Source organism: Polistes fuscatus, unplaced genomic scaffold, assembly GCF_010416935.1.
Source record: "Polistes fuscatus isolate 324 unplaced genomic scaffold, CU_Pfus_HIC Scaffold1, whole genome shotgun sequence".
Taxonomy (NCBI): Eukaryota; Metazoa; Arthropoda; class Insecta; order Hymenoptera; family Vespidae; genus Polistes; species Polistes fuscatus.
In genome coordinates, this window is record NW_025112997.1 from 17,176,633 (window position 1) to 17,187,569 (window position 10,937).

Consider the following 10,937-nt stretch of genomic DNA (forward strand, 5'->3'; position numbering starts at 1 on the left):
ACGAAAAGTAAAAAGAAAAAAAAAACATCTGCGACTAATCCGGTTATTCGTATATGGAAATATGTGTTCGTTTCTCCATAGTATGCTCGCTTTAACCATAGTCGAGAGCAGGTGATATTCTTTTCTCGTGTTTATCGTTTTAACCTGTGTGAGAAGCTTAAGATTAATGCCAAGTATTTTTCCCTCGGCACACACTGAATAATACCGGCAAATTCTTCCCGGTAACTCGTATTTTTTTTCTTTTCCCTCCTCTTCGTACCCCCTACCAACCCTCTATCTCACTCATACACTCTCTCGTATTTTTTATTTCTACATTTAAAACACATACACAAAAACAAACGCGCATATATATGCACGTAGTACATAAGAACGCATACTAAAAAGCTAAAGATTTCCATGCAACAGTATCTCTCGGAGAGTGCAGGTATTCTACGACTTGCAAAGCAATTCGTCTTCTCTCAAAGAAAGAAAGAAAAGAAAAGAAAGAGGAAAGAAAGGAAGAGAAAACAAAAAAAATGAAATAAAAGGGACATCTACATACCGTGAATTCAATTCCACTACTTCGCTGAATCCGATAGCAATAAAGTTAAATAGCGGTTAAGCCCTATTTGCAATACTTTTTCGCAACCTTCGTTCTTTTCTCTATTTGCTTTTCTTTCATTTTTTCGACAAAATTTATACAACAAAAAATACATATATATGAATTTTTAATTATTTTCTAAACTGTATTATATTATTAATATTGTAGCTTATTAATCTTATTATTTTTATTTGTTCGATTCTTATCATCTCGTCAACATTATAAATTTTAATTATAATATTAATTATAAAACAAAACACATACACACACACACATAATAAATATCTATAGGCTCAAAACTTTTCAACCCATCCTCGTATATGTTCATCGAATGAAAAATTAAATTAAACTTGACTATTTCTAAAAAAAAAAAGAAAAAAAAAACTTACGTAATAATAATAAACCACAATGAAGGAGATACAAAATAAAAATTTAAAAAAAGTAATCATTTTATTTGTAAAAATAACGATTCTAATTACCGTTCATTATTGAAAGAAAGTAAAAAAAAATAATAATTATTTTTCAAATAAACTTTTTAAAATAATACCTGATAATAATACAAATTTCGAATATTATATATTTAATTTGTTTATATTATTTTTCAAATAAACTTTTTAAAATAATACCTGATAATAATACAAATTTCGAATATTATATATTTAATTTTTTGATATTATTTTTCAAAAATAAACTTTTTAAAATAATACCTGATAATAATACAAATTTCGAATACTATATATTTAATTTTTTATATTATTTTTCAAATAAACTTTTTAAAATAATACCTGATAATAATACAAATTTCGAATATTATATATTTAATTTTTTGATATTATTTTTCAAATAAACTTTTTAAAATAATACCTGATAATAATACAAATTTCGAATGCTATATATTTAAAACAGGATTTCGAGATATCGAGAATGGAATGTTGAAACGACACATTCATTGGTCATCGAGAAAGGCACGCGTTAAACGTTCCAACACATCTACGTATGTATATATATGTATGTATGTATGTGATCCTGTAATCCTGAGGATCAACCTACGCGCTTTTCTCAAACCTAATATAGTTCGAAACGTATCACCAATACAACAACAACAACAACAACAACGAACTGATTCAACTCGGTGGTTACAGATTACGAGTTTGAAATCATTCGAATACAAATAAAAAAGAAAAGTAGTTTTTACTTTTTATAGTAAAACGTGTCCCGTTTACGGTGACGATTAACATCTTTATGACATCCTTATTTTCCTCAACTTACTTTAATACTAAACGTTACCCATGATTGGTCAAATGAATTTGATTGTCAATTTTTTTTTTTTTTTTTTTTAGAAGAATTTCTTTCAAGTTGTATTGTGTTATTCGGTGATTTCAAAAATACCGAAATGCAAATTTTATTATGATAATTATTATATTATATATTATATTATGATATTATATTATATTATTTATTTATATATTATATTATTTATTATTTATTATTATATATTTATTTTATATATTTATTATTAGATTATTTATTTTATTATATATTTATTATTATTATTATATTATTATTATTTATTATTATATTATTTATTATTATTATATTATTTTATTATTATTATTTATTATTATATTATTTATTATTATATTATTATTTATTATTATATTATTATATTTATGCAAAAATTCTTATTGCATAAATGGTATATTTTGTTGCTATACATATATGATTTTTTTTTGAAAATACTATAGTATTGAAATAATAAGTATACGTGATTGATGGTGTACGTTTAGTATTAAATTATCTAAACGTACTATATACGTTATTATTTCATTTAATACGACGATCCAATCATGATCTAAATCGTTATATCTTGAATTTTTTCTCATCTTGAGAATGAGATAAAGAATCATTATATCTAATACGAGTATAATTATACAATTTTTTTTTTCCCGTATACTCATCGTTGTATCTTTATTCGCGTCTTAATTGAACTTGTCTAAGAAGAAAAGAAAAAAAATAGAAAAGAAAATGGTAATAATATAATAATAATAGATTTAACGATGTGATAATGTGTAATAATGATTCGATCATAATACTATAGTGATGCGAAATGATTTATTAACTCGGTTTTAATGAAATGAATCTTATCGGTATTATGTTTAGTTACTTTTTGTTCTTCATTTAATTCAATTTTCTTTTTTCTTTCTAATCTTCGTTATTATTACCGCTATTCGATTATTGCTGAATAATGTTCGATTCGATTTTTTGTTCTAATCTTCATTTTTTTTGATGTTAATTTTTCCATTTGTGGAATTCGATTAGGTCATTCGAAATTATCAAACATTTGTTTTTATAATATTAATAATTCAATAATAATTGTACGAGATATTAACTAAGTTTAAAAATTAATCTATCGATTTTTAGAAAACGATAAAATATTCTCTATTTTAATATTATAAAAATTTAATGATAAATAAATTTGTAAATTAAATTATTGTAATTTGTGAGATTGGAATGGAAATTCTTTGAAACGTTGATAACTATCTCAATTTTACGAGAATAATATTTTATTTTAATCCTTTTTCTCAACGTGGAAAATAAAAATATAAAAATACAAATGATTTAATAAGACAAACGACGATGATCGTGAGAAAAAAATGCGTGTAATCGGATTAAATCGGTAAAGTATCGAGTTATTGAGCTTAACTCGATCGATTTAAGCGTTGAATCGAATCTTATTTGACATTCAATCTCGTGTAATCCTTAGTTAGATTAATTACCATGATCATCAAGAACAAACAATTGTTTGTAAAAATAATCAAACAACAAAAAATGTTGAATCAAATAATTAATAAATATTATAATCATATATCACATATAACTTTAAAAATACTTAAAAAACAATCGTTAAAAATTCAAACATTTATAAACCCAATAAATATATAAAATATTTAAATAAAGATTCACGAGTGTTATTATAATCGTTGAATTATTTTAATCATAAGTATACCTAAACACAATCGTAATTAAAAATTAAATCCATTTCTCAAATTATATAAAATAATAAAACTTTATATCAATTGATTTAAAAAATACTTCACCTATTACAACCTACGAAATATAAAAAGAAAATATTCTTTTATGTCTATTGTTGCTTGTTAAACTTTAAGACACACCTGTAAACATTAATTTACCGTTAAACATCCTTTAACACAGTACTTAGATACATTTACTTTGCATCTCGTCAAATTTATTTACTTAATACTACATTTCTTCATTCGTATAAATTATGCATCATATATTCACGTGGATACTTGTTACTTATACTTCATTTCTCAAATTAATATAAATAATAAAACTTTATATCAATTGATTTAAAAAATACTTCACCTATTACAACATACGAAATATAAAAAGAAAATATTTTTTTATGTCCATTGTTGCTTGTTAAACTTTAAGACACACCTGTAAACATTAATTTACCGTTAAACATCCTTTAACAGTACTTAGATACATTTACTCTGCATCTCGTCAAATTTATTTACTTAATACTACATTTCTTCATTCGTATAAATTATGCATCATATATTCACGTAGATACTTGTTACTTATACTTCATTTCTCAAATTAATAAAATAATAAAACTTTATATCAATTGATTTAAAAAAATATTTCACCTACTACAACATACGAGATATAAGAAGAAAATATTTTTGTATGTCCATTGTTGCTTGTTAAACTTTAAGACACACCTGTAAACATTAATTTACCGTTAAACATCCTTTAACAGTACTTAGATACATTTACTCTGCATCTCGTCAAATTTATTTACTTAATACTACATTTCTTCATTCGTATAAATTATGCATCATATATTCACGTAAATACTTGTTACTTATACTCCATTTCTCAAATTAATATAAAATAATAAAACTTTATATCAATTGATTTAAAAAATATTTCACCTATTACAACATACGAGATATAAAAAGAAAACATTTTTTATGTCCATTGTTGCTTGTTAAACTTTAAGACACACCTGTAAACATTAATTTACCGTTAAACATCCTTTAACACAGTACTTAGATACATTTACTCTGCATCTCGTCAAATTTATTTACTTAATACTACATTTCTTCATTCGTATAAATTATGCATCATATATTCACGTAGATACTTGTTACTTATACTTCATTTCTCATATATGTTTTCTTACATGTATGTATGTGTGTGTATGCTATGTACTTTGTTATATTCTATACTAACTAAAGGGACATCGATTAGGCTCGTTTCAACACGATCACGAACTACCTTGTTTCCTTTTCATAAATCACGTCCACGTCTTTCCACATTTGGCTAACGTGCATTGGGCTAGGTCAACGAGAAAAGATAAGAAAGAAAGCAAGAAAGAGAAAGATAGATATAAATAGAATCTGTCAAGAATGAATTTCAAAGATAATTCTCGTTGTCCACCCCCTCCAATAACAGTTAACATAAATTACAGTCTTATTACGATACCGACGATAGATCTTACATTCGTTTCTAACATTCTGTACACGTGATAAGATTAGAACACGTTGTGGGCATGATAACGCGATAAAGAGTACATTGCCACTGGGGGCTGTGGATGGAGTTCATTTATGTTATTTCTTTTATTATTATGTTTATTATACTTTTCTATCTTTATACGATGTAATAATTTCTTCCTCATTTTTTTACTGTCACATTCTGTGTTATATATATTTTATATTTTATGATTTTTAATGATAACACGATTTTTATTATTTTATTATTTGTTATTATTATTTTATTATTTATTATTATTATTTATTATTATAATATTAATTATTTATTATTATATTATCGATTATTTAATTATAATTAATCGATTATTACTCTTGTCAAACTTATGATACAATAGGAACCATGATTTGAGATTAAAATTTTATTGACAAATTTATTTTCCATAAGTAATCTGAAAATTTTGTAGAGATTTCTTTTATTCGAATCATTATATTAATTCTAATTTATAAATTCGTCAAAATTAATAAGAAAATTTGTATTACAATAAAAAATATTTGACAATTTATAATAAGACACTTTCGCGAATTTCTTTACTCAAATCTCATTTGATGTCACAGTCAAATTAATTTTAATCGAAAAATTCATCAAAAGTAATCCAATAAGATTAAATATTTGACAATTTATAATAAGACACTTTCGCGAATTTCTTTATTCAAATCTCATTTGATGTCACAGTCAAATTAATTTTAATTGAAAAATTCATTAAAAGTAATCCAATAAGATTAAATATTTGACAATTTATAATAAGACATTTTCGTTAATTTCTTTACTCAAATCTGATTTGATGTCACAGTCAAATTAATTTTCATTGAAAAATTCATCAAAAGTAATCCAATAAGATATTTGACAATTTATAATAAGACACTTTCGCAAATTTCTTTATTCAAATCTCATTTGATGTCACAGTCAAATTAATTCTAATTTTAAATTCATTAAAAGTAATCCAATAAGATTAAATATTTGACAATTTATAATAAGACACTTTCGCGAATTTCTTTATTCAAATCTGATTTGATGTCACAGCCAAATTAATTTTAATTGAAAAATTTATCAAAAGTAATCCAATAAGATTAAATATTTGACAATTAATAATAAGACACTTTCGTTAATTTCTTTATTCAAATCTCATTTGATGTCACAGTCAAATTAATTCTAATTTATAAATTCATTAAAAGTAATCCAATAAGATTAAATATTTGACAATTTATAATAAGACACTTTCGCGAATTTCTTTATTCAAATTTCATTTGATGTCACAGTCAAATTAATTCTAATTTATAAATTCATTAAAAGTAATTCAATAAGATTAAATATTTGACAATTTATCAAACACTTCCAGGATTTCCTTTATTTCAAAGGTATTCCTTTTTATTTTACAAAAAAGTAACGCCAAGTTACACGTGTTACATACATATGGGGGTACATATATTTATGCATGTAACATATACATATAAAAGAAGGTAAAGAGGCAAAGAAGAGAGAAAGGTAAAACGAATTCGCACGTAGGCGTGGCAGAACTCGCTAACACGGCCACGGGACGTTTACGTCGGCTTTCCACGCTTTTGTACTTTTTTTTTCTGTTTTATTTTGTATTTTTTAAAACCACGCTCAAACGTTTGCAACGGCAACATGGTCGAACGAACGGTCAAGGTGATACATTCTTCCGATAATTTCAAACCCACTCGAAATCGAGACGTTTCAATCTCTATTCGCGTATTTGGATTTGCATACGATTTATTTGTTGTTTTTGTTGTTGTTTGCATATTTTGCAATATTCAAATTTTTCATTGACACCTTTCGATTGCAACAAATTCCTATTTTACGATTAATGCGATTTTTTTAACGCTCTTCTTTTCTTTTTTTTCTTTTTACTGCATACGGTTTCTCTTTTAAACGTACGAAATTGTTTTGTTTTGTTTTTTTTTTTTAATGAAAATTCACGATTTGTCGTATTTTTTTTTCGTTGGAATCGTTGATATTATTTTTCGAAAGATGGTAAACTTTTTTTTTGTAAATAAAATGCATAAATGATTGCAACAAATTCCTATTTACGATTAATGCGATTTTTCTTCTTTTCTTTTTTTTCTTTTTACTGCATACGGTTTCTCTTTTAAACGAACGAAATTGTTTTGTTTTTTTTTTAATGAAAATTCACGATTTATCGTATTTTTTTTCTTTGGAATCGTTGATATTATTTTTCGAAAGATGGTAAACTTTTTTTTTGTAAATAAAATGCATAAATGATTGCAACAAATTCCTATTTACGATTAATGCGATTTTTCTTCTTTTCTTTTTTTTTTACTGTATACGGTTTCTCTTTTAAACGAACAAAATTGTTTTGTTTTATTTTTTTTTTTTAATGAAAATTCACGATTTATCGTATTTTTTTCGTTTGGAATCGTTGATATTATTTTTCGAGAGATGGTAAACTTTTTTTTTTGTAAATAAAATGCATAAATAACCGATCGCGCATTTCTCATGCTTAGATATCTTTAATATTATACGTTAAAAAGGATAAAAGCATACGAGAACGATAATCTAACGATAAATGCGATACACCAGATCTAGATTTATAGCGGAACCTTTAAGACCGTGCCCAGATCGAGCTGCCACGAAGCAGCTTTCGTTTATCATTCCGTTTTCTCTCCCTTTCTCTCTCTTTCTCTCTTTCTCTTTCTACTATTCCGATTAAAGTACCTTTCCAAACTGACGGAAATACAAACTCAACGAGACTCCTCGCTACTTGTTCGATTCTTTAATCTTTAATCGTATGAGATGCCAAGTTCGTATCGAGATTAACAGTGAACTTTGCAATGAAAACAAAAACAAAAAACAAAAATAAGAAGAAAAATAACCATACGTTTTTTTTATTGTAATTGTGACCTTGCCACCACACGCGCGTGTTAAAATAAAACTTTAGAAAAAAATGGAAAAATATTTTGTACGATCGTTCAAATTTGTCAAGAATTATTACAATGTTTAATAAGGTTTGAAAGTTTTACAAATATTTCATTTCGAAACGTTACGTTTTGAAAATAAAATTGTGTGATAGAAATATTTGCGTTATATACGAGGATCGTATAACACACGCATCTAATTTGTTTCTAATTTTAATTCCAATTTTCTATCGAAATCCAACAAAATTTATAAATTTTATATATATATTTCTTTTTTTTTTAATTCAAATATAATTAAACTTTCAAATAAATATTGTGATAAAAAGAAATTGACATGGATATCGAACGAACGTGTTTTCTTTTTTATTATTCTAATTCACTATAAACATCAAGTTTATTTTAATCTAAATAAAAAAAAAAAATTAAAATAAAAAATATTAAAAAATAATAATTACTTGTATTGTGTATCGAAGATTAAAATGTGTAATGAATGTTAGGGAAATGGTAAGAAACATATATACTAACAGATGTAATACAATTTACCCACGAAGAAATATCAGCCACGATCAATGAGCATGATCTATAGCAGAAGTATATCGATGTTTTCGCAGCTGAGGCTCGTTAGCGGTTTTATAGACAACGGGGATTCGCCTCGTTTCCGTTCATCGATGTTCGGTTCCCCATGACCGATTGCAAAAACAATACCACAACGTGCCCTTTCGATCGATAATAAGCCGAATCGAATCGTTTTGGTTACTTTCGAGTAAACCTACACTCTGTCTAATAAATATTACTCGTGTTTCGAACACTAATGTACGTGTAACAAACGATTGGAAAACAATTTTGACAATATTTATTACAAAAATGAGAAGAAAAAAATAATAATTAAAAGTTAAATAATACCAATAAAAAATATTTTTGAAGTATAGAGTATCTAATAAATATTAGTTATGTTTGAATACATCAATGCACGTATTACAAACGATTAACTATTACAATAATGAGAAAAAAATATATTTTATAATTAAAAATATATAACGCTAATGAAAATTATTTTTAATATCTACACTTTCTAATAAATATTAGTTATGTTTAAATACACGAATGCACGTATAATAAAAACGATTAATTATTACAAAAATAATTAAAAATATATAATGTCAATGAAAAATATTTTTAATATCTACACTTTCTAATAAACATTAACACATATAACCACAACGATTAACTATTATAAAAATAATTAAAAATAAATAACGCCAATAAAAATATTTTTAAAACCTACACTACTTAATAAAATATATAACTCACATTTCAAACACTAATACACGTATAACAAACGATTAAAAAACAACTTCATAATATATTACAAAAATGAGAAAAATATAATTAAAAATAAATGTTATAATTTTCGAAAAGAAAAGAAAAAAGAAAATAATAATTAATAGAACAAATTTGTTTGTTACGATCGTGACTGGTTATTGTAATAACCGTCGGATATAAATTCGAGTAACCGGAAAGGTTACAAAATTGATGACAGTTGATTACAATCAAAAATATAATTAAAAATAAATGTTATAATTTCGAAAAGAAAAAAAAAAGAAAATAATAATTAATAGAACAAATTTGTTTGTTACGATCGTGACTGGTTATTGTAATAACCGTCGGTTATAAATTCGAGTAACCGAAAGGTTACAAAATTGATGACAGGTTGATTACAATCAAAAATATAATTAAAAATAATGTTATAATTTTCAAAAAGAAAGAAAAAAAAAAGAAAATAATAATTGATAGAACAAATTTGTTTGTTACGATCGTGACTGGTTATTGTAATAACCGTCGGTTATAAATTCGAGTAACCGGAAAGGTTAAAAAATTGATGACAGTTGATTACAATCAATGACTCTATATAAGACCTTTTTAAAAGATAGTTATTAAAAAAAGCAAATGAAATGATCTTGGCAAGAATTGCAGGCGTGAAAATGGTCGAGATGGTTTCAAACGCGTATATCTTTCTCTCTCTCTCTCTCTCTTTCTTTCTTGCTACGCGCAACAATGCAGCGAGGAAAGGGAATGATCCTCTCTTTGAAGGGAGAGAAAGAGAGAGAAGAAAAGGGAAGAAGGGAGATCAACTTTCCGAGACGTTCAAGGGATGTCAGGGACGGACGGAACACAAGTTCGTACGTTACATCCTTTCGATCCTTCTCGTCCTGTAACATTCGTCACATGTTTTTTATTTCTTTTTTTGTTTTTTTCTTTTGTTTTTGTACCTCTTCCTTTTTTCCTTCCTCACCAATCCGAAGGCCAGATCAATTCCAATGGATCTCGAGCTACCATCTTGTACTTGCTGTTGTCAAATCAAACTATTCCTCCTAGATTTTCCTAGTTTTCTACGGGTGTTATCGTAAATCTAATCTTTGATTACAAGAGAAATGAATTGTACTAAATTGTTAGATTTATATCGTTAGTTTTAAACGAGTATAGGGTGAGGGGGAAACCTAATCTTTGATTAAAAGAGAAAAGAATTTTAAAAATGCTTCAATTTATGGTTAGTTTTAAACGAGTAGGATGAGGGGAAACCTAACCTTTAATTGAAAGAATGTAAATAAAGAAAGATTGTCTACTTTTGTCGCATTTTTTGAAAATAATATCTTCATCGTGATATAAAAATCATAGATAGTTTAACTTCTAATAATAAAATTTCTATTCCTCGCTAAGATTATTTTCTTTTTCTACATAAATATAATATTTTGTTTTAAATAAATAATAATATTAAATAATAAATAATAAATAAAAAAAATAAATAATAAATAATAAACTTAATAATAAATATAATAAACTTAATATTACTCGCGTTGAAAACGTTTACTTTCATAATA